Here is a 25,151-nt window from a genome sequence, read left to right on the forward strand (position 1 = left end):
TCGTCGGTAGAATCGCGCAGCTAACGGAATAATCTTTCCAGTGACGTTCGGGCAAATAAGCCGCGAACACGCGGTGATGCTCTGTTATACAACGCATCGCACAATTACTATGCGATAATACATATTATAGATCGATATCATCGCTGGAATATATCCAGTGATAACGAACAAGGCTAATGCGCATTAATGATCCGTTCGTGAACATTGAAACGCATTTGTTGTGCGCGTTTACTCGTATATCTCGTAATTCCAGAAAATTGCAGATAAAGCGTTGATTTAATATGCCATATAATATTCGCTACTATAAATACGCAACGTGCACGTTCGACTTTCCATCAAACTCGAAAGTCGATCACATAAAAAAGTCAATGAACTTTCTCGGTCGATTCTCATCGAATCAAATCTTGTCGCGTGACCAAACACCTGAAATAGACCGCGCAAAATGACGGAGCCGTGCGGATTTTTCAGACGCGCCAGCTGCGCGGCCGTATAATAAAGTTTCACGCCGGTCGGATTTGCACATAACTTGTTGCCGGTGAGTACATATCTGGGTCCCGATGAAGTTCGTTAACTTCGCAACGCGACGGACCCATTCGCTCCCGCTGCGAATGATGGCGAGCAACATCGCGTTTATTGTCAACTGCACACGAGGCACGAGGCAAGCGCGCGCTATCTCTCTTTTTCTCCATGAAAACGAGGCTTAACGGCGCAACGGGGGATCGAACCCTCCCTGGCCGACACACCCTGAAGGGCTTCCAACCCCTTTTCACGAGAGAGGAGAGATAGCGTAGCTCTGCTCCTCCGTCCCTTCGCTTGGTCTCTCTGTTCAACTCTAGGCGAGAGCTGCGTGTACCCCCGGCAAACTCCACCTGAATCATCCAATTCAGCAACAGCCCTTCAAGAAGAGATTAACGCGCCACGTCGTGGCACAAAGAAAAACCAGCTTGAGGAAGCTGGCAAATCCAGATATCTCACCGCGTAATTGCTCTATTGAGAATGCGAAATTTTTGAGTGGCGCGGCTCTGTCAGGATCAGGAGGAAAAGTTCAACGTATCCGAAAGGGACGAACGTATACTTCACATTAATTCCTGAATGGATTAATTTTTGATAATAAACAATTGAGTTATATGGCGACTAAGTAACAGTAGAAATGCAATATTCAGACAAAATATTTGCTTCAATTTCAATATTTTCTGAATAAATACATGATACTTAGATCCAATTTTAGACAAATAAGTAGATAAAGAAATGAAACTTATATACAAATCGGGATTACTGACAAATAAAGAATTTTTTATGTGCGCGATGCGAAAGTTGTATTCAATGGCATCACGGGCTAAGCAGCATTAAATGCGAGATATATACGGTCCAAGACTATATACAACAAAAACGATACACAGAAGTATAATAATCTCGAAAATAATATGAGCGAGCACTGCGCTATAGCAGATAGACTTATCTCGACGGAACTTGCTGACTTCTAAAACTCCTCCGTCGAGACCTGATATTCTCTTTCCCTCTCTGTATCCTCTTTTTTCATACGAATAAGCATAATTCGACGCCGAGCAAAGCAGTCACCATCGCATATAAAAATAAGGCAGGTGTTGGGATCTATTATCTTGATAACCTTTACGGAATTCGTCGTTACATTATATACGGATATAATGAATACAAAGCTTATCAAAAACTACTATCACATGATCTTAGCAAAAATTCCAAGCACCAGCGTGTTTCAAATAAAGATAATGTAGAGCAAAAAGTATTTCATATCGTCATATTTCTGTAAAACAGGTACACACACACACACACACACACACACACACACACACACACACACACACACACACACACACACACACACACACACACACACACACACACACACACACACACACACACAGTGTAGCTCAGATGTTAAATATATATACCTATAATAATATTTATATCAGGAAACTTCTTTATTACAAACTGTTTATATATATATATATATATATATATATATATATATAAAACCAAACGTTAACTAAATAATTTTTTTATACTAAAACTTTCAAGAAAATATAAGATTATATATCTGTCATTACATAAAATTTGTGCTGAGAAGATCTTAATATATTTTGCCAAAATATCAACTTATATAAATTCTTTTCTCTCTCTCTCTCTCTCTCTCTCTCTCTCTCTCTCTCTCTCTCTCTCTCTCTCTCTCTCTATGTATAATGTATAAATATTGTATACAAATATTATACGTATATATAAATATACTTTCCTTTAAATATCTCAACAGAGCATTAAATCCGAGCCGATTAAAGCTTGAATTAGTAAAGATGTATGTATAAGAATGATTGCATAATAAAGATTAATTCCCTCATCTGACATTTCGCACATTAAAAAACAAATGTTTTGTTTTTATATTCAACATTTCGGTATGTGGCTTCCGCTACCAATAGTGTTCAAATCAAGTAAGAGATGAGAAAGAGCTGCTTTTTGACGAGCATCTTACCCGTTTGTCGACTACTTGCAACCTATCACGGTATTTGTGTTCCGGCCATTTGCGAGTACCGTTTACCGTGCGCAGCAATAAACCTCGAGAAATCATGGGATTACAGCCGTTGGCGGTGTGCCGATTATTTCGCTGCATTCTTGCGTCGTCTTCATTAATAACGAGCATCAACAAACAGCATCGCTTAACCGCTTAACCCCTTGCACTCGCGTGCGCTTCCCTGACTCTTCAACCTGATAATGCCGAGGTCCGTGATCTAAATGTCATCGCATGATCCTCAAACCCGTTAGAACACTGCACGCGCTGTCCTTTTACATTAGACCAATAAAAATAGAAATCAGAGCTACGTGTACCGTTAAATGTAAGACACTAATGTGCTGTTTACCGTTATAGATGTAAACAGCAAAGTAGCGTAACGTGTCGAATCCCGTAGAAAACAAGGTGGTGAAAACAGAGGATATATTGTCGTTGTTTCATACCTTGCAGACATATGTATATATAGAACTTCAGTAAAATAAACATACAAGATAAAAGACACATCAAGACGGAAACAAAATTTTTAAGAAAAGTTAATCCGAGCGATTTGTGCGTGATGAATAAAAAAGTACATAATAAATACGAGTTGCACAAATCTACTTACAAATGACGTAATAAATTTCAAGATACAAGTAAAGTATATTTTGTTTTTATTAATTGAAACAAAATGTTAGTATTTAAAAAATATATAAAAAAAAAACAAGTTTTTCTTCTTTTAACTTTCAAATAAGATTTGAGAAAGTGAATTTCCCTCCGCTATTTGCGTCTCTCGATTTCACAGGCCGATCTCACATTAACATCCACTCTCGTCCCGTTTTCCTACATCGTCGTTATTCGCGCGAATTATCATGCCATTGCACATTGTCGCAGCGAGGTGTCACGCCTTTTTTGCCGCTGCGTGCAAACGCGTGTCGCCGGCGATCAACCACCGTGAATGAACACCGACGACGACGAAAGGAGAAGCGAGGGGAAGAATAGGAGAAAGCGCAGCGCGCTGTATGCACACGTGTCATTCGCAAGCGGCAGCCGCCACGTGCTGCCTGAGCGCTTTCCTCGAAAAATAAACAAAACGTAGCACCGCGTCACGGATTGACGCGCGTTTACATCGTCCGAATTGCCGACATTGCTGGACGTTTCTCTCTCGTTCTCTCTTTTTCTCTAGCAGTCTCATTCCGTTCCACCTTCTCCTTCTCTTTCTCTCTCTTCTAATTCTCTCCCCCCCTCTCTCTCTCCCTCTAAAAAAAAATACGGACTAGTCCACGTGCGCGCACGTGGTGAGATTTGTTGCACGTTTCACGCGGACAATCCGGAGATCACGAAAAGAGTGCTGAATATCACAAAATTTTCACAAAAGCTGGAAGGACTCTTAAAAAAAAAGAGAAAAATAAATAAAATAGCGAGATAAAATTTGATATATTACAACGTAAATTAATTAAACATAAAATGAATAATTTTAAAACTTCAATATTATCTTTGTGCAAATGTGTAAGGAAATTAATCAGCAAATAAAAGTTCCAAGAACTTCAAATTGCAACTATAATAACGAATTATTTCGTTACTAAATCTGTAATTTCCCACCCACAGATATATTTTATTAATTGATCCTTATTTTCAAAATATAGCAACTTGATACTGTGCACTCTCAACGTTTATCTCAATTTAATAATTTTTATCTTATTTTATTACTATATTTAAAAAATATATATATAAAAATATATGTATAAATGAATAAATCCATCTGATTATATATCATTGCACATAATAAACGGAATGGCAGGTTTAATAATGATATTACAATCTTTATTCACACCGTGATATATAAGGTTATCTTCAATAAGTAATCGCGCACAATCTAAATCCGATTTGATAGCGTTTCGTCATCGGAGCAGAATTAATATGGATGCAATAAACGGGCAAGCTTACGATGGGCGATGCACGATGGAGAATAAAAAAAGAGAGCGGAATCGTAAGGATAAGAACGCATGTTGCTACCAGGTCGACAAGTCGTAAAGGACGAGTCGAGAGATTTTACAACGGAGGCAAACGATCGGATCCACGCGGACGTTTAATGTATGTAATGCTTTCTTTTTACGTAGCCGACGGGTACGCCGTTCATAATGACACCATCGTCGTCTTTTCGCTTTACTGCGTGTCACGGTAGCGGTGTTCGCCGCGTGTTATAGCGATATGGCGCGTAACTCGTTTTAACCCCTTCCCCTCTTCCCCCCCCTCCCCGACAAAATGTCGGGAGCATTTATACAGAATGAGATTTGCATCGATCTTTCTTCGATTACAACAGCTTATGATCGAAGAGATGTTCAATCATTTAATCTTTTATACGACTTGACGTGACTCTTCGAAGCAAAAAACTCTACTTGCTTTCGCGTTATATTCTTTAATTGCTGTAGCTCGCTCTCGCTGCATGTAACAAAGTTTCTTGGACTCTCTCAAAGTACAATAAATATTTTTTTTTATTTCTTAAGAAAATATTTTCTCTATTTTCTTAACTTTCTAATACGTTAGTAACAATGTTCTTATATATATACCTGCATAATAGAAAATAACATAAAAAAATTAAACGATTAAACGTTTAAACTTCAAACATACGGTGGAAGGAAAAAGGCGGCGATACGCATGAAGATAATGGAAATCGGGCACTGTTGTATGTTAATCTCTTTCTCAAAGAAGAGAATTGAGGACGTAACGGGGTCGAGTAGTTTCATACAAGCTCGAAGTGTGCTCGTGAAGGCCGGGCTGTTGCTCTATAGCGGAGAAGAGCGAGGGACATGGAGAAGAACGAGAAGGTCGGGGGATCTCTGTATACCGAAGAGGAGCAAGAGCAATGCCGTCAGCGCGAAAATGGGTGCAATGATGTTTTCATAATATCAGTAGATCAAACTTCTTTAACCCTTTATATTTGACTTGAAGATTTGAGAGCATAACACGCGAAAGCCAATATATTTTACGATATCTCTTGAGATTTTCCATTTTTTATCCGAAATTCTATAGATCTTTAATATATCACAAACGCAATTTTTAGTAAAACAAACAAGTAAAAAATATTTTCCTTTCACGAAATCTTTAATAAAATAATTACTACGCACCAGATAATATTTCAAGTCACTATTTTCGTACGTGCTATTTATATTTCTTTTAATTACACATATTGATATAAATTTTTATTATCATATATCTAAATTTATCTATGGTTATATTAAAACAGTACCTATATCTGATAAATTTTATTCTATCATTTACACACGTCCGACCACTTCGATCGTGCGTCAGCGATGATAGATCCCTGTCGTAACGTCGATCAGACCACGCTCTGGTGAACAGCATCAAATTAATCAGGATGATTTTTTTCTTTTCGTCGAGCTCAGAGTTTCTCGATGGAGAGATAACGCGGTCTCGATATACGCCTTCCTTTCTTTCATCGAGAGCTAAGGAGATCGGCGGACCCAAACAAAGGTACGCTTCACAAAAATCATTCCCTCTCCAACAGATTCTTTTCTCTAGATCTACTGCTCTTTTCCTTTTCTTCGCCGTTTTAAATATTTAAGAATAAATTTATGTTCCTGGCATTAATTCATTATTTTTCTCCCCTCTTTCCCCTCTCTTAAAATTACCGTTACAATTAAATTTTTATGAACTTATAATTTATTGCAATTTTAATCGCAATTCTATCTCGTTTCAACAAAATCCTAATTCGCTCATAATAATTTATAAATTTCTATTTAAGGAGTTGTAAATCTCTAAGTTATAACTCCGTAGCGCCGTTCGGCTCTTTAAAATAAAATACACTTACTGTATTGACGTGAATAATGTAACTACCACCCACCTTTCAAAACATTTGTTCATATTCTTTCCTCCCGATCTACATCTCAAGTCAATGTCCGTGATATACTTCTGTATAGGTCGGACATTATCTCAAACAAATTTGTACTTTATTACTATTCACTCTTTTGACTTTTTGCTATACTATATCATTCCTTATGTCCTGAGAGAATTGAAGTCCCTGAGCATGTAATATACCCTATCTATCTATCATACCTATCTCTTTTACGCGCTTCAAAGGTTCACGTTACAATCCGTGATCCTCGATGACGACGAGCGATGACGCCGATTAAATTCCACCACGGCTCGCTCCATCGACTCCGCCGGCCGCGGCGCGCGGGAAGGAAGTCGATGAACTTTCGGCAAGCAATCTTCGGAAAGCCATAAAGCGAAACGCAATTCGCCGGCGTTACCTCCCGCCCCGCAATTATGACGTAATTGACGGTTTCGACCGTCAAGCGGAGTTTAATAGACGAGAGGAGACAAACGCACTGTGAGAGAGGTATTACATCCTTTTCCGCGCCACGCCAATCCACCCCTTCGTCGTGCGTCAACGAATTACTTTCCAATTTGCGTGGTCGGCGGCCATGCATATAAAGCTGACCGTAATCTCGAAGAGAGATTAATTTCGCGTTCCCAAAATCCACAACCGTCGCCCGATCCGCGATGGATAAAACGCGGAAATCATGTACAGACGATCACTTGAGATTTTAATTAAAATGCCTCGAGATTTTGTCCGATAAAGGGAGAATGAGCGAGAAAAGACAAGTAAAAGTAAAGAAAAAGAGACGTGCAGAGAGAGAGAGAGAGAGAGAGAGAGAGAGAGAGAGAGAGAAAGAGAAAGAGAGGGAGAAATCGATACAACATGCTTGGCGGAGAGAAAATTGCAGCTCATTATTCCTCATTACGATAAATTAGTTCGGGAGTCTGAAGTTAAGTTTGATATATCTCACTGGGCAATGTGTATTCTAAATTTTGTACACCGCACCGGGATAATTACGCTCATAAAAAGAAGATAGCAGGTAGAGCGATAAGAAAGTTACGAAATGTAGTCATATATGGCGCTTGGTTTCGGTCAAATTTGTGAAACTCAGACGAAAATTACATTTTAACTTGTATCGGAAGAGACAAAGATCCGAAGGTAGATATCCAAAAGTAAATCATTACATTAGAATTTCATAATTAATTATCTTCGTGACTTTATAGAGAATAATTAAATTTAATGTATGATTTATTGTTAGTGTGTAAAATAATGTCGGAGAAGAAACATATAGAGAGAAAAAAGCTGGAAAAGATCTCGGAAAAAGAAAAAAATATTAATTTTTGTAAACTTTTGACAGATGTGATTTGCGATAGCAAAATGCCATGGAAAATGAAAAAAACACACAATGACAATATTAGAGTATATTTATTTAAATTTAAAACATTACTATATATATATATATTTTAATGGAGACGGATTATAAATTTAACGAATAATTCTTAACTTAATGAATTTAATAAATATTTATCAATTTAGTATTTTAACAAAATAATATATTTTTAATAAATAATATATAAAAATATTATTTCGATATTTATAATGCGAGTACCGTACGTAAGTATCGTTATAAACGCTTAGTGAAAAAAGGGCGCAAACACCGTAACCGTGGTGATTCGTTATCGTTAATAATACGCGATGCGAGAACGGCCGCGGCGAGATTACATCGATCCCACGCATTTGAATAAAAACGAAAGGATTTTCCTTCGGCTATGCAGCCACGATGCGATCTGCGAATCTTCGGCGAAAAAAAAAATGAAATAAAATAAAATCGCTCGAGCAGGATGAATCTCGGTCGTGCCACGAACTTCTGTGATTATGATCGAGATAACGTCGCATCCCCGGGAAACGAAACTTGGGTATGCCTAATCGCGAGGAGGTTCGGCGAACGCGAAGACGAAGCGGAGAGAAGCCGGGCGCGTCGACGTGGAACGCCGTGATTTATCGTCCTAACGCGTGTACTGATTTATTATCTCAGGAATTGACCCCAGGACGCGATCCCGGGCTCCTCGCTGCTGATGAGCGATGGCGCGTTTCCGTTAATGTCGGGAGCACACATTACGCGAATTATTACCAGCTTCGCAAAATTAAGCCGAATTCACACGAGTTGCGTTTCGATGATTCTGATGGATGAAACGCTTATAGCAAGTGCGATACGCGAAGACGTATAAAAAACTAATCATTAACTCTAAGTTCTAATCATCAACAGTTCCTTCGTCACGAAGTTATATACGAGATTATTCTCCGACCACTTGGAATATAATAAATGTATTATGTACGAATCTATATATAAGGAACAATAACAGTTTTATAACTCCGGTGGCATTTGAAATAGTGTTCTGGTATAGTGAAAGGATTAAAATGTCGAAAATAATAAGAGATGTAGATCAACTCTTCTCCCATTTAAAGCTTATGGTACGACTACAACGTTCATTTATACAATAACCGAATCATAATTCACTCAAACATCATCTATATAAATCTAGCCTCTATAACCACATGCGAAACGAAGCCTTCTAATGCACTTTCACGAATCACTTAAGTTGAAACTCTGTATATTTCATTTTGAATTAACGACACCGGGTGATTTTCCAAAATAAATGGAAGTAGAGGATGGCTCAACTTTCTTTAACTCGATGATTATTTTATAGAAATATCATAAACAAGTCAACCCATTTTTTTTCTTATTTTGCATAAAATATCTATCGAATCTTATGCCATAAGATTGCAATATTAATTCGAAAAGATTCGGCGCAAGTCTGGCCGGGCGAAATTACCGGCGAATTTCGATATAAACTCCTTATTCGTAAAAAGTAAGCATTACATCCAATTATCCAAAGTTTCGCCGTCGGGGATCTCAAAGGCACTATTCCCTTTCGCAAATACGGTAAAGAAGTCAGTGGCATACGCCTCGCATAGCTCGATGAGTCCGTTGCACTTTGTCTTAATCGCGAAGACGCGTTTCCCCTAGAAAATTAAGGAGAGGAGTTCGCCATGGCGTCGACGAGGACGACAATGATGCTAACGCGGCGCGTCGAGAGAAGCGGAGAAAGCGCGCGAGGTAGAATGAGAAAAGAGCCGAAGGGATGCCATAATCTCGGGGATAATAGGCAAAGCGAGGAAGCGAAAAGAGTAAAAAGATTTCGCAATACCGTACACGGAAGAGAGAAGAATTAAGAAATAAAGAAGATAGGAAGCGAAGAAAAGAATAAAAGGAGGAGAAAGAACGAAAGAAAAAGAGTAAACAGACAAACGGAAAGAAATAAAAGAGAAAATAATATTAATATTTCACTTTTACAATCTATCATATATTATATCAATACGATATAAATTGTACAGTAGGTGAAAAAAAGCGATCAAAAGTCAAGCATAAAAAAAAGGGAGAGAGAGAGGAAAAATAAGAGAAATATATAATATTCCAGAATTTCTTCGAAGCGTAAAATATCATTTATAAAGTAATAAACGAATATAAACTGACAAGTATAACACGCAAATATCTTAAAACCAGGTGTGGAGTTAAATAATGTATGAAGTATAGATCACGAGAGAAGAACATGCATATAAGAGAAAAGAGGAATGGAGAAATAATTCATATTATATAACTTAGAATGCATAGATATTTCAAAGATACTTTGCAAAACAATGAAATTGCAAAGTATAGCTCGAGGTAACCCATTTTATTATAGTCCGTAAAGTTATGAAAAATAGAGAACAAAAGACACAAACATAATAGAAAGTAAGGCCGGGAGAATCAAAGGAATACAAGCGCATACGTCGCGCAATATAAGAAATGCGAAATACTAAAAGGTCTATTTAGACGAAGAGAGATTGCAAGAAGAGCGGTGGGAGACACGAGAAGATGGTAAAGTTTGGAAAGCCCGAGGCGACCTGGAAGACGAGAGAAGAAGAGAATTCCAGCGGAAGAACGTGGAGGAGGGATGGTAGCGGAGGCAGAGGTATACGAGAAGAGGAGAAGGGGGCAACGAGAGGGCTACGGGGTGGACGGGGGTCCACCTCGGGAGAAAAAATAGGAGGGAGATAAGAGACAAAGAGACGAACATTGACAATGAGAAAACGAGCATGGCGAAAAAGGAGGCAGGAAAGAGGTCCGCGAAAGGAGGAGATGAAGAAAGAAGTATATAATATAGAAGTGTTCGTATACGAATATATACCGACAGCCATGCCGAGAGAGGGATATGAGAACACGCCGCTCCGGGGCCGAACTCCGAGATATTCGGCCGAATTCGCTCGCGAAATCACAATGAAAGCCTCTCGTCTTGCTGTACGCGAAGAGAGCCCATCGCCGGCCGTCGCCGGTCGCTTCTCCGGGACGCTCCGGGAGAGCGAGCCCGAACGACGTCCTTTAAACTCCGCCGCGCGGCAACTCTTTCGCAACACGCCAATATTAATTGACTTCCGCTGTATTACGCCGGGATAATCGGAATTCGAATGCGGCGTACATTTTCCGACGGTACCAAAAGCGCCTGGAATTTGATGTCATTGAATTTCGTGTCGCGCACGTGATCTGGCAAATAAAGTTTATTTGTTGCTAATATAACATATATTATCTATTGATATGTATGAATATAGCGTTCCAGTTATCTTATTTTTGTGGACTATTTGAATAACTTGGAGTTGATTTTCCCCAGAGAGAAACATCTATATACGATATCGCAAGACATTAATAACCGCGCTTTTCTTAAATTTCGAATGTTGTATATGCAATATCTTTAAAGAGACATATACATAGCGCTAAACTACCTATCATTGTTTCTATTTTATGCGTCATATGACGTAATTTGATTTTATTTCCTTTACCATCAGCGATTTTAATGGTGAAAATACCAACTTGAAATTTTCTCTGAAATATCAACCGACAAACCGCGAGAAACAACCGCGGCAAATGTTTTGACTCGCATCAACCTGAGCCCGTCGAAGATGTTTCTGAGTATCGCGGTGTTATCGAATACGTGACCCTTTCGTCTGACACGAGATAACTCCCGCGGCGGATGATAACGCGTGCACATCAGCAAGCCGATCCAGCCGCATATAAGAGCGACTACGTGAACGCAATGCACGGTTAAGATGGCACACATCGTTTGATCATTATACGCGTCGACCTAAGGAAAACTCCGAATCCTGACGCATGTAGCATCCTTCGAATTCGGGATTTATTCAAGACACGAACGAGTCATATATCGTAGAACGATTCGAAACGTTTCGGGGCCGAGAGTGAAGTCCACTGGACTGGCGATTTTTCCATCTACTTACTGGCAAATCGAAAATTCATATTTGAAGGCTGGAAGGCGATTCGAGCATGCAACTCTTACCTATGCAAAAGGGATAACCGTCAGAATTGTAACACCGTCTGAAAAGTTTCGGTTGCTACAGAATATTTTATGAAGGGTCGAAAGAACCGTACTTGTTTAAGGATAATATTAACAAATTTTCTAAAAAAAAAAAAAAAAAAAAATTTATGGACAAGACATGCGCGCTTCTCGAAAACGATGACTGGCGTATGGAAAAAGAAAAACGAGTAACGAAAGACCGGATGAGGATGATATGAGCGTTCGACTAAACATCAAGACAGAAAGAGAAAGAAAAAAATGGACAAGAAAAAGATGAGTGGGAACAAGATAAGGCCGCATGATATTCAGGCAATTTTTATTGGAATCCGGCAGCTATACGCAACGCGTATTGTGATAAGTCTCGCTGGAATTTGACAATAGCCAATGTATTATAACGTTATAATATATTTTATTACTATTTATTAATGTTTAATATTAGAACGTTTTAAATAAATATAAAGAGACTCAAGCAATTAATAAATAAATTGAAAACAAAGGAACTCTGAGCCACAACTGGATGTTCACACTGTACATTGACACGAATACCTCATTGTGACTCTGAGCCCCTTTGTTTTCAATTTATTTATTAAAATGTTTTAACTTTTAACTAAATAGTTTCTTATTTATACTGTGTACCAGTAACCGATAATTCGACGTAAAATTGATAATGTTTCGATGCTTGTTTTAGTATTTAGATTCGGTATTAACTTTCTTAGATATACTATTGTGAATAAAAATAATCTGCGTTACTTGAAAAACTGTAAAGAAACAATATAAATTTAAATATCCGTTATAGTATCTATATTATACATACCATCACATAATGTACAAATTATATTGATATGTAATCAAACTGAATTAGTTATTGTAGAAACTCTCAGGTTTCTTATTTGCCAGAGGGTACAGATAGCATGGTATTAATACAGCCATTCCGTTACTTTATTCCGTTATTTCAAGTAATGGAAAATTCTAATGGCTGAGAATAAAATCTTTCCCCTACATACACGTGTGTGTGTAACGTGTGTGCAGTTGTGTAGAAAGATACGTACGGTGAAAAAGCGTTATCGGCATTGGAATAGTCTTTCCTAAAATGGTCGACTCAATCGAATTAAGGTGGTCCTTTCGTGAGAACAAGTATTAGATAAGTACCTAACGTTGATATATGTTAAATATACAGTAATAAGGGACATGTGTACGAAAAATCAAGTGAGGTTATCGACACTTTACAAGAAATAAGTCATTCTAAATGTGCGTTCGCGGAGCGTGCCATTGTCATTCTATTCTTGTTTACATCTAATGAACGAGAAAGATAGAACGATGCAAATCGCCACGGCCGAGGTTTTCAACGAATATAATACATGTGTGTACTTAGCGATCAGATGAATACATTATATTCATGTCTTAAAATATTTCCTGAAGTTTCCGGATTTCGTAAATACCTTGAAAATAAGGGCTTGCCGAATGTTTTGCTCTGATATATGAGGTTAAATAAGTAGTGGATCCACGCGCATATTGCTTTACTCGTACTGTCATGCCTGACCTAACTATAAATCGAGTCCAACCGCACTACTATTGTGATATTTTTTTAATTAGTAAATAATTAAATACGATTAAATCGTGCGTGTAAAATCATGTTATATTATTATAATTATTGGGATGTTGCGTAATGTTTGTCACTGTTTGTTTTCAATTACCTCATGACGGACTGTTACTTGACTAACTGATGGGTCCGCGAAAGGACCACCTTAAGAAGAGATATTCGCAGACTTATTCCCTCGTACGCGCAATCCACATGCATATATTTCCGCTATTCGTGGATGAAACGAGCTGTATGACGAGCGCGAACCATAATGATGCAACCGGGCACGGCGCCCTTATGGCAAACGTGGCGCACGAGGAGGAACGAGCGAGGCCATGCCTCGTGTACGACGCGCCTCCTCAAGTACGGTCTAAGTATATACAGGGTGTCCCGAGTATTCAACATTCCTTCCTCTTGATTATAATGTTCTTCGACGAATCGATTCCCCCCCCCTCTCTCTCTCTTTATATACATGTGATTACATGTGATTACATGTCACGATTTATATACATGTGATCATTTCGGAAATAAAACAATTATAGTTTATCTATTATAAAACATTGTTTTATATCGATTGTTCTCGTTGAAGTAACTTAATATTAAGCTGAAACTTAAACTCTTTTAGCTGCTTATATATTGTTTAATTTGTCAAAAGTAATCAAAGCTAATTTTTGCTATCAGCATTATAATAACCGATTTCTGGAAAAAATTGCTTAGAAAACAGATACTAACAAAATATACTGCAGAATTACTGTGAAATTACTGCAGAATCATGTGAGGCACATTACCATTAATATCTGATTCCATGAGTACATTGCAATTGAAAGTTATTATCTAATGTGCAATTAGTCCTAAATTACAAAATTAGCACTAAACGATTTTTAACTCAAGAATTATACCAGCCATAAACGCCACGCTTTTGTACACAATAACATTTCCGAACCTCATAAAATGAGCACTGGAAAAAACCGGTTATTGTCTATTTTAAATTCAAGAAACCTTGCTGCACTCTTAAGAGGGCGAACAAGTCGAGACACCCTGTATACACGTGTAGACGTGTGTACACGTCGAGTCCTAGATTCTTGCTTTCGTATCCGTGAGAGAGGAGAGAAGGAACAAACCCGTGGCTCGCCAGTCCCACGGGGCCTCGGTGTCCTCAGTTATCTCGGCCGGGCGGCGCGGCGTGATGGGAGGAGGGAGGCAAAGACGCGGGGCCTTACCTCCGCGATCCTCTTCTCGGTCCCCTTTCTCTCTCGTGGCCAGTCCTTTCGAATCCATCCGCCTGCCTCCGTCTGTTCGCCTCATCTCCGTCTTTTTCCACGGGACGCCAACGCCGCCCGAGATCGTTTTCCTTCTCCCTTTCTCTCTATCTTTCTCTCTCCCTCCCTATTGCTATTTCTTACATTTAATTCCGTCTTGTCTGGTAGTGATCTCTACCTCTTCGTCACGACCGCGAGAACTCACCTCTGGACTTTCGTAAAATATGTATCCGCGTCTCGCTGATAATGAGAGGAGAACTGAACGAGCGAGGAAGCTGAACGAGCGACTCCGATCTCGCGACTTCTTCGCGGAGCGGAGTGATTTCCTTGTTGCCCCCCTTGATTTACGTTTGCCAATGATTTATGCCGGCGCCGTGTCGATTAATAAGCGTAGCGTGCACGATGTAACGTTTGAAGCCCCAGCAGTGGCAAACATTAGCAAACGCCGCGCGCCGCCGTGGTGGCGTAGGAGTATTGCAGGAATTTCAAGGAACGATCATTCTCCGACATCGCTCAGGTTTGATACACGAGCCTCTTCTTGACAAAAAAAAAACTTTTACGCAACTTTCAGCGCGATTTGTCTGAACGCTGAGAGCCTATTTTAAATGTTTCAAATGTAATTTATGAAGATGGATATCGTTGTATCGCTACCTAACAATCCTGACGATCATTGTTTCCTATATCTGATGCTTCTCAAAAATTTAAAAAATAGAAAAATCCTTAAACTACGTCCTAAAATCCTCAAATTATTGTAAATGTAAAATCAAGATTGTCAGCAAACAAATTATCCATATATGAAAACGTAATCTCTATTCATATAAGAATAAAATAGCTGTCCATCGTGAAAATAAAATAACAAAGACGCAGAAATTCACTGTGAAAGGAACTATAATTGAATAATTCAACGATTGACATAATTGAAATAATACAATAATAACCGAATTGATATAATTCCACATTTAAGTCATTGAAATTATATGATATTCTATTTTGCATGTTAATGTCCTCTTTCCCTCTCGATCTTTAAGCACGTGCGTCTTTACCTGTGAAGGAGACAAACAAACCCGGGTGCCAATGCGTTCGAAAAACAATTCGCATATCGACCCCTCTGAACAAATACAAGACGTAATCCGGCGACCCTTTCGCGCCTGTTATTTCAGGTACCCTTCTTCCCAACGCCGAATGATCTTGCCCGGGTTTTTTCTTTGCACGATCGGATTATAGTAGGTTGTATTTCAAAGAGGGCCGGCTTACCCGTATGGTCGAAACATCAGGAGTATTTGCCAGATTCAACGTTACGAAGAAGATACAGCAAGCCTTCTCCTCTTTTTCTATAAGTTTTTGTAACTTGATAAAGTTTTTTTAACACATCTAGCCATTTAATTTTTATTATTCTTGTTAAATCAGATTATTTTTTGCGCCTTTTTCAACTATTCACCGCACTATTATATTTACAAATGACTAATACGGGTCTGCAATGGGTTTGTGAGTGTCCATAGTCAAACGAGCCTGTTTGTTAAAGCCAAATACCTGTGTGAATTATCCCTGCGGGATAGCATATAAGCAAAATAATGGTGAATGATTACTTGATTTCAGAACTGTATTTTCGGAACGAGGGAAATAATCGTTACAAATAAATAAGCAACGAAAATTTCCTATACGCATCCATTATACATGATAAAAATGAGTAATAAGTAATAAAAATTAATACGGAAGTAAAAGGAAAACTAACATGTCATATACAACCCGGCAAGAGGTATCCATTAAAAATCGCATTATATTATTATAAAGTATAAATTATGTTAGGATAGAGAAGACGCGATCGCGAATCGAAGAATCATTATCCGCGCCTCTAATAACGCTGCAAAATCGCATTTTTTTCAAGTCGGGGGGGGGGGGGCGGAAAAGGGTACGGATGAGAAAAAGAATGAACGGTCGACCTCGTTCCTCGTTGCCATCCTTCCTCATCATATACCGGAATGAAATTGCCCGCGGAAGGCCGGCGGAAGGCCGACCCGTAGACTTTCTGAGGTTAACCGTGCCGCCTGTGTTAATGGTCAGAGCCACGAAAGCCGGCCGTATATTTTAAAGTCGCCAGTAGTCGGCAACGAACTCTTTTGCGGCGTCGATTAACTCCGGCGAGAGCGCCGAAACGAATAAGACACGGGAACAAGAGAAAAAAGCAGGTAGCTCCGTTTTTACGCGTTTCTTGAGAGAACCAGAAGGCTGGATAATTGAGGGATCTCTCTCTACATCATTCACACGAATATATGTTGCTGTGAATGTATAGCTTGAGGCAAGATACAGAGGTTTGTAAATATATAATCTGCACAATCTTACGAATCTGTATATAAAAAATATCTACACAAAACGGTCACTGATCTATCGAGCTACAGTATTTTTTTATTTTATTTCGTTCACCGCTCTTCGACTAATTAAAAATTAATTTTTCTTTCTTCTCTTGAGCTTAATTCACGAAAACTGCGTCTAGAAATTATAAAATGTTAAAATCCGATAAAAAATACTAAAAAAATCGGCATTTTTTTTCATATGTCTTGCATATACGTTATTAAAAAAAAAAACAATCGATTTTTTTAGAATACTGATTGTATACATCTATTCGGTCTCATCCCGCGGATTCCTGCGGCGCAAGAGGAAGTTCACTGAAGAGCGCGGCGATGAAAATATGCCGATAATGCGATATATTTCATCATTGCGGACGTGGACGAGTCGAACTAATAAGTCGCGGACCTCCCGCATCGAAAGCGCCGAATGATCTCCCCGAGAGCGGCTCCCGGTTATTGAATGTCGAACGCGAAGGAGCGAACGATCGATCGCGTGACGAGGCGAAAAAGAATCGAGCGAGCGCGCGCTCGCGCTATCTAGATGAAGTTCATTAGAACGCGCGCTCTCCGAAGCCGAACACGTTAAAGTCATTTGCGTTACCGGCGCACCAGTTCCGCCATCAAGCGTGAACAAAGCTTGGGAAAAAGACCCGCTTCAGTTTCAGAAAAAAAAAAAAGATTAATTATCATCGGCATTAAGTATTATACCATTTAATACCAATGATCGTTATCGCTGTCACATAGCGAGCTCTATAAATTAGCGATTATTAAAAGCTCTCATTTTTCATTAACGATTTTGTACAATTTATATTTTATTTAAAAAAACAACATCTATAAGAAACGTTACTGTCGGAACAAGTATCGATCATTATATGCACCGTTAAATTCGTATTAGTGTTAAATTATACTCAATTTGAGTCATTTTTAACCATTCCCATAAGTCGTCATTGCTCCCACCCGAAATGTCAATTTTATTTAACTAAAATTGTTAATTTAACTAAACCAATAAAGTTAAAATAATAAATTTCGGCAAACATGGCAGTTAAAAATAACAAAATGTTATTTAATTTAAGATATTGGTTCAAATTTTCATTTTTCAATATTTAACAGTGTGTATTTATTGCTTATATTTACATATATTTACAAACACATTGAGAAAAATAAAAGAAATTTAATCAAAGATTGAATAATTCTTTTATATTACGTTTATATTACTTTTTTATGTTTGTAATTAATTTCCATTAGTTGTATTAAATATCAGTTACCTTATTAGTATTCTATAGTCATTATTGTTATTAATTTATTAACGTTACTTTTATTAAAATAAATAATACTAATGCTATGCTCTCCAGCATTGCACTAACAATAAATATCATTTTTCTTCATTAACAGTATATATATGCATTAAAATCGCCAATCTTTGGCGATAAATATCAGTAGCGAAATGAGTAAAACCGCGATGTTATACTTTAGAACGCGAATAATGTTACGTTTACACTGCTATCATGTAATATAAATCCGTAAATACGTGCGATACGCGATATGTAACAAACTGAATACGAGCTAGTGAATTATATAGTAAATCACTCACAGGTCGTTTCATTAAACATAATATCGTTATCGAGGCGCTGAATTATGCGGGAAAATAGCACGTAAAATAGATATGCTGTGCACTGGGTAACGTTATACTTTTCGTAAATTATATACGTGATCTGTCTCCCGACGTTAACGGTGTACGATAAAAACGCGTAATATAATGTTAAATCGCACGGCGATTATATGTACGTCGAAGTGACACAGTATATATCTAACAATGAGTCTCAATAAAATCAGATCGGACATGTATAGCAAAATGTTCTTTTCTTCGATCAGCAATGCGTACGCGCGGATCTGTCTCATTATCACATATAGCTTTGATAAATCGAAGCAGAAAGTGGCGAAGAATTTGTATCAATTCTTTCACGAATATATTTTTCTCTTTATCCGTCTTTTTAAAATATAAGAGCAATCAAAGTAAATGCCACTATGGATAACACGAGAGATAAAGCTTATGGGAATTAACTGATGTTGCGTGATAATTTCCATGTATACTTTAATCTCTCGCTTAAAAGAATTTTTTGTGATATATCGCGCTTATTTGCCGCAATGACGACATAACACAAATAACACAATTTTCCAAAAAATAAGTTTGTTTTGAATCATCAAAATTTTGTAATATTACTTTTAATACGATTTTGATACAATAGCTGATTGTAGAGGAATAAAAATATCTAGCTATATATTAGCTTTTTATTCGGTGTATTAAATTCTCACCATTCTTTTGCAAACAACTAAAAAAATGATAATTTTTTAGTTATGTCGTAGCAAATGAGCGATATGAATTATAGAAAAGCTTGTACTCAAATACATCATAAAAATAAACATCATTGAAACATATCACTGTCATATGTATTATAAAATTTATTACACGGAAAGAACAAAGTTTTGCTAAAATAAATAATTGTAGCAAGTCACTGAAGTATGATAATAATGCTGTAAAAAATTTTGGTATTTTGACAATCAGTTTAAATGTTCTATAATACATAATTATTTTGATGGCGCAACAAAATTATTTTCAGATCTGTATCTAGCTAAATTTTTAAATGCTTCAGCAGAACCGTTTTATCCGCGAACAACTTTAATAATATATCAGAGTGTACGCGACGGAGTGTATTAGAAAGAGAAAGGAAGTTAGTGTGTAAATTGTTCAACAGACATCACGTGAATGTATGTAAATAATTCACGGTCCTTCCGTTAGATTAATTTTACAATATATGTAATTACCATTTACCGTATTTTTAAAAGCTAAAAAGTAAAAACAAATTTGCGAAAATTATGTGCCTTTCAAGGCGTGCACCGCGAGGAATATCATTTGCTGAACATGGTTTCACGACAAGAAGTAAGTAGGAGAGTATATATCTCACTTTACGAACACGAAAGGGTTAACCCTGAAGACTATAAAACACTTTATTTGCGTGAAGATAGGAAAAGGAATCCGACACAGTTTGCATATATTACAAATGATGAATTCGTATTTATCATGCCAGCGAAATGCTCGACACTCGACAGTAAAGACTAAAAAGTTCAGCAGGAAGAGGGAACTGTATCCATTTATGTTTCATAAATAGATCAAGTTTCTATAAATTGTATAGACGAAAATATTATTCAATATGTTCACATGGTATCGTTGGTTTTTGTTATTTATTGTTATTTATTATTAACGCGAAATTCGATGCTAAATAAATCTGAAGAAACATCATTGCAGATTTAATTTTTTAAAAAGAACCCCGCACGATTTATATTTAAAAAAAAACGTTTCCAGTCAATTTGCTCGAATTTGTGATTTGTCGTAGTTTTTGTGTCTTCGATGAGGTCTCAAATTTCTTGTGTAGATTTTCAATATCAATAATTCGGAAACTATATCATAGAAAGTTGACGAACTTCGAGACCTTTCAGGGAAATTAACCGGAAAGGTTTTTTTCATATAAATTGTGCGAGGTCCTTTAGCAGCATTTCATTAGGTTAAGCTTATATATTGTTCTGATTTAATACCTTCATCTGAGCGCAGAAAGTCCAGTATTTAGATAATTAAGGACTCAGAAATATCGATTTTAATTTCTACTTGTATTACTCGTGACAAGCAATTTGTTAGTAATAAACGATTGTTAATTTTACAATTATCACAACATAATAATGATTTAATTTTATCATCAAACAATATTGTTGTTATCGTTTCAATTTAACTGTCTTAATTAACTCAATCACATCGATATAGTATCCCAAAATGTATACATTGCAACGAAAAATATTATTCGCAACTGTCAGCTCCGATTGTCAGCTGACAGGAGTATATCAGAGCTGTAAGCTCGCGGAGCGGGTGCGAAATTGATATTTTCTCAAATCGATATAGACGAAGAGGGGGAGCGTAATAAACATCTTCAAGACTTACCCAAACCGCACCGCTGTAAAATCGACGAGCGATCCTCTCCTCGACACCGCGGCGAGCCTCCAAGGGTGACGATTACAGGCGCAGGGGTGGGGGGGCAAAGTCAGTTCTGCACGCGCCCCCCCGACGTCACTCGGGACCCACGACCCACCGTTCTCGACACGTTCCTCGTGTTTCGAGCGACGAACACACACTCACATACGGCCGCCGGGCTCGCTATTATGCTAGAAAAGCATTCGAAAACGCGATCGATTAGAGCGCGCCTCGTCTTTCGCTCGCGAGATCGGGCGCGAATCGCGCGACGGCATCGCTCGCTCGCTTGTTCGAGTTGGCTGGCTGGCTGACCGGCCGGCATGCGTGCGTGCGTGCGTGTCGCGAAACCGCGGGGAGCCAGTATGGCGCCGGGCTTCTTTCGTTCTCTCCCTCTCCCTCTTTCTCTTTCGCGCGCGCTCGCTCTATCTCTCTCTCTCCGACACCGCTTTCTCCTCTTTCGTTCGCCCCGACCGACTCGCTCGCTCGTTCATCGCATTCGCCCCATTCACTGCTCTCCTTCTCATTTTGTCTCCTTCCTATACCACTTGTTCGCTCATTTTCTTCCCTTTCTCTCATTCTTCCTCTTTCTATCTCTATTCCACTAGACTCACGCATACATCATGCATATCGTCCTTTCCATCCAGTCGCTCCTTTTTCCTTCACTCGTGTGTTTCAACTCACCGCGAATCCGAGTCGACGAGCGATCCTCGTTCGAAAGTCGCAAGTGTTTTTACGAAACTGAGGCGAGATCCGCGAGACGGTTTCGAAATTCGTCACAGTCGCGTGAAAAACTGCGTCGCTACGTTAACGGTCAACTCCAGACTCCAGTCGCAAGCCGAGTGAAGTTAACGCGCGATCGATCGAACACGTCCTTCGATAGCGCGCGAATCGTTCGCCGGACGCCGCGTTCAAAAGATTCGCGGCACGTCACCGGCGCGGCGAGGCTTTGGAAATCGGCCACTAACGATCGGCGATTATTCGAATTACTAGCGCACAAATTTCGAGATGCATTCATCATCGCCGCGTGCAGCACGCAACCGGCCTAGAAAACTCGCGTTTCCAAGCACGCAACGTCGCTCCAGACTCTATAGACTCTAGAAAATGAAATTAAGAATTAACGATCTACGATCGCCTATCAAGAGAGTTGACGTGTCTGTCAAGACGAGCCGACGAGCGCGAATTCGAAAGGAATCAGGTCTCTTTTCTCTCGCGATACGAAAAGTGCAACAGCGTCCAACCAATAAGGAGAATCGCGAGTATCATCGCGCGCGTTGCGTTTCCTTCGAATTTCGACTTTAGCGCGCGTTCGGAGGAAGAGGAGGAGGAGGAGGAGGAGGAGGGGCAAGGAAGGGGAAGGGTCGCGAAGCACTCGCGAGTGCTGAAGGTACTCTAGGCGAGGGCGACACGGGCCAGACCGGGCCAGGCCAGGCGAGGCGCATCCATTGCGGCGCGTCGTCGGCACGCACCGGCCTCGACGTGCGTATCCTACACAGCCGTTCCTCGGCGCTAAAATGGCGATCGAAGTGACAGCTCTCGCTGCCGTCGCCTCTCCTCCTTCTCCTCCTCCTCCTCAACTGCCACCTCTCGTCGTCGCCGGCGAGGCTCGGCTCGGCTGCTCGGCTCTCGCGGCTCCGACGAGACTTCGCGCGCGCTGCACGGCCGGTAGGCGCGTCCTCTCCCTTTCCCCTCCGATAACAAAACAACCGGGACGGGTATTTCTTTTCGCTTCGGAGAACGCTTCGTTCTCCCTTTCTCTCGGCTCGCAGTCACACATTCCGTTCTTCTTTATCTCTCCCATTCGCACACATTCTCTCTCCCTCTCTCCATTTCTTTCCCTCACTCATTCGCTTGCATTAACTTTCTCTCTCTCTCTCTCTTTCTCACTCTCTTTCTCTCTGCCTTATTCGTTCTCAATCCATTTCGCTCTCTCCCGCGGCGCGAGAGAGACGAGGGAGGCTGTTTACTCCTTTCTTCGGGGCTGGGCTTTTGCTTTTACCGAGAGCGCGCGACGGCGACGCACCGCCTCGCACGGCGGCAGCACGACGGGTAAACGATGAACACGAAGACGGCGACAACGACGACCACGACCGCGACCCGCGACTACGACTACGATGACGATGACGACGACGGCGGCGGCAGCGGTATTCGATGGCGGTACTCTCTCTCTCTCCCTCTTTCTCTTTCTCTCTCTTTCTCTCTCTTTCTCTCTCTCCTCGGTCCCGGACGACGCCTAACACCACCACCTCCACCACCACCACCACCACCACCACCACGATGCCACCTACTCGATAGCAGTGCTTGCCCGGACTCACGGGACTCGACTGGGCTTCGCCAGGCCGCGATACGCCCCTCACCCCCCGCCGCTACCCCGCAGTCGCACTTGCGCCGACCGGCTATCACCCTATCACTTCGGCCTACCTACCCCCCCGTCTACCGCCCTATCGCCAAATACTAACCGTTCCGCGCGCCTCGATCCACCCCCAGCGCAGTTGTACTAACTACTAACCGTGCGGCAAGCCGTGAACCCCCGCGGAGCTCCCACGCCCGCGGAACGGCCAATCGCGCGACTCGCCGCCGGTCGCAGGGACGTATTGCGCGAGAGGCCTAAGGGTTGCACGCGACCCTATTCTCACAGCTGTGGCCGACGATAGGGGGAAGGAAGAAAGCCGGTACAAATTACAGAGATCGAGCGATCCGGGAGATAATCCGGGGTGCATATTATACCTACATTTTTGTTTTCCTCATTGGTACCGTTATTCGTCGATCGTTTCTTATGTTAATAAAAAGAACACGAAACCGATAATGACTCATAACACGTCGTTTAAGAAAATATATTTTTCTCTTTAAAAGTTTACGTTTTGTTTGCATAAAATGTTCGATTTATATACAGTACAATATCAACATTAGTATTATATGAATATATTATGGGAAACCTTATGGTCCTTATGGAAAAACTTTAGGTACTTTTCTTTGACCTTTTTCTTTTTCTTTTCACCTTCTTTCTTTTCAAGTACAACTGGTATGCTGCCACGCTTTCAACGCTTAATCGTAAATTCTTTGACCAAAAGATATACTTATACATACCTATAAATGGAGTCAATGATCGTTTCTCGCGGCTTTCAATCTTTAGCATATTTTAATAATTGAGACAAAATTAAAATTCTATTAATGCAATTTGCTCATCTATTTGCCTTAACGCTTAGTTTAATACAAAGAGCTAGAGCATCTCTCTCATTCTAAGTTCAGCAGCTATATACCAAACAGAAATTCTCCTTCTAAAATCAAGAAAAATTGATGCGGGATTGACGGGACACCCGGTATAAACTCTCGGCAATAAATGACTGCACGCGCGAGACGACACGCGTTAAGTCGCAATTCGCAATGACGAGAACGTGAATGAAGCGGGGCGGGAGGGGGGGAGATGGGGCGCGTACGCATAATGCGCGTATTGCACGACGTTCGACCTCCCGCGCGAGAGTAATACGCGAAGGAGGCAGACGAGAAAAACGGAGGGAAGAAGAGAGATAATTCGCGGGAAGGGAATCGCGTTGATCGTTTCGCGAAGGTATTCCTTTATACGCGGGGTCGGTCGCGCGCGAATTTTTTTTCGCGTCCCTTTGAAGTCAGCCGCTCAAACTCGAGAGTTACCAAACAATTTGCGAATGTCGGCCGCAAAACGGGCCCCACCTTGCGTCGCCGACTTCACACCTTGGGCATGCCCGTGCCTCCTTTTGAGCGATTAAACGTGGGAGAAACTTGCACTTGCAAAAGTCAAACACCGTTGAACCTAATTTTCGTGTCTTTCAGATCCTCAGACACTTCCTAGACACGATGACACTTGGACGGTTGGATGTGAGAATACCGAGAATACTATATGTATGAGAAACGCTCAAACGCGTTTCCCGTATTCTTCCGTGGGATACCTCGCGTATAAAGGCCGGGTCTACGCAATCAGTCGTATATCGGAACGCAGCCGATGGTCCAATGAGAGAATTTCTTTTTCAAAAACGAATTTTTCTCATTGGACCATCGGCTACGTTCCGACATACGACTGATTGTAGAACCGGCCTTAACGGACAAATCGGTTTTCAAGCAGCTCAAAAAGTTGTAGTTTCGACAGAATTGATTTTTAGACGTTAAATCTGCATGCAAATTACAATCTTTCGTGCTTTGAAGAAATCTTCAATAT

The 25,151-nt window shown here is 40.1% G+C and overlaps 1 protein-coding gene across 1 annotated transcript in view; it reads right to left on the reverse strand.

Moving 5' to 3' along the window:
- The window catches only part of Plexa (plexin A), a 276,975-nt gene extending 253,801 nt beyond the window's left edge, over positions 1-23,174 (reverse strand). The window contains exons 1-2 of the mRNA XM_077402603.1: positions 22,959-23,174; positions 20,933-21,153 (exon numbers count right to left, since the gene is read on the reverse strand). The gene's annotated coding sequence lies outside the window, so the exon portion shown is untranslated. The remainder of the gene's footprint in view (positions 1-20,932; positions 21,154-22,958) is intronic.
- Positions 23,175-25,151: the final 1,977 nt, after the last annotated feature.

The sequence above is a fragment of the Temnothorax americanus genome, unplaced genomic scaffold (assembly GCF_048541705.1).
Source record: "Temnothorax americanus isolate GAGA-0224 unplaced genomic scaffold, ASM4854170v1 Scaffold16, whole genome shotgun sequence".
In the NCBI taxonomy this organism is placed as follows: domain Eukaryota; kingdom Metazoa; phylum Arthropoda; class Insecta; order Hymenoptera; family Formicidae; genus Temnothorax; species Temnothorax americanus.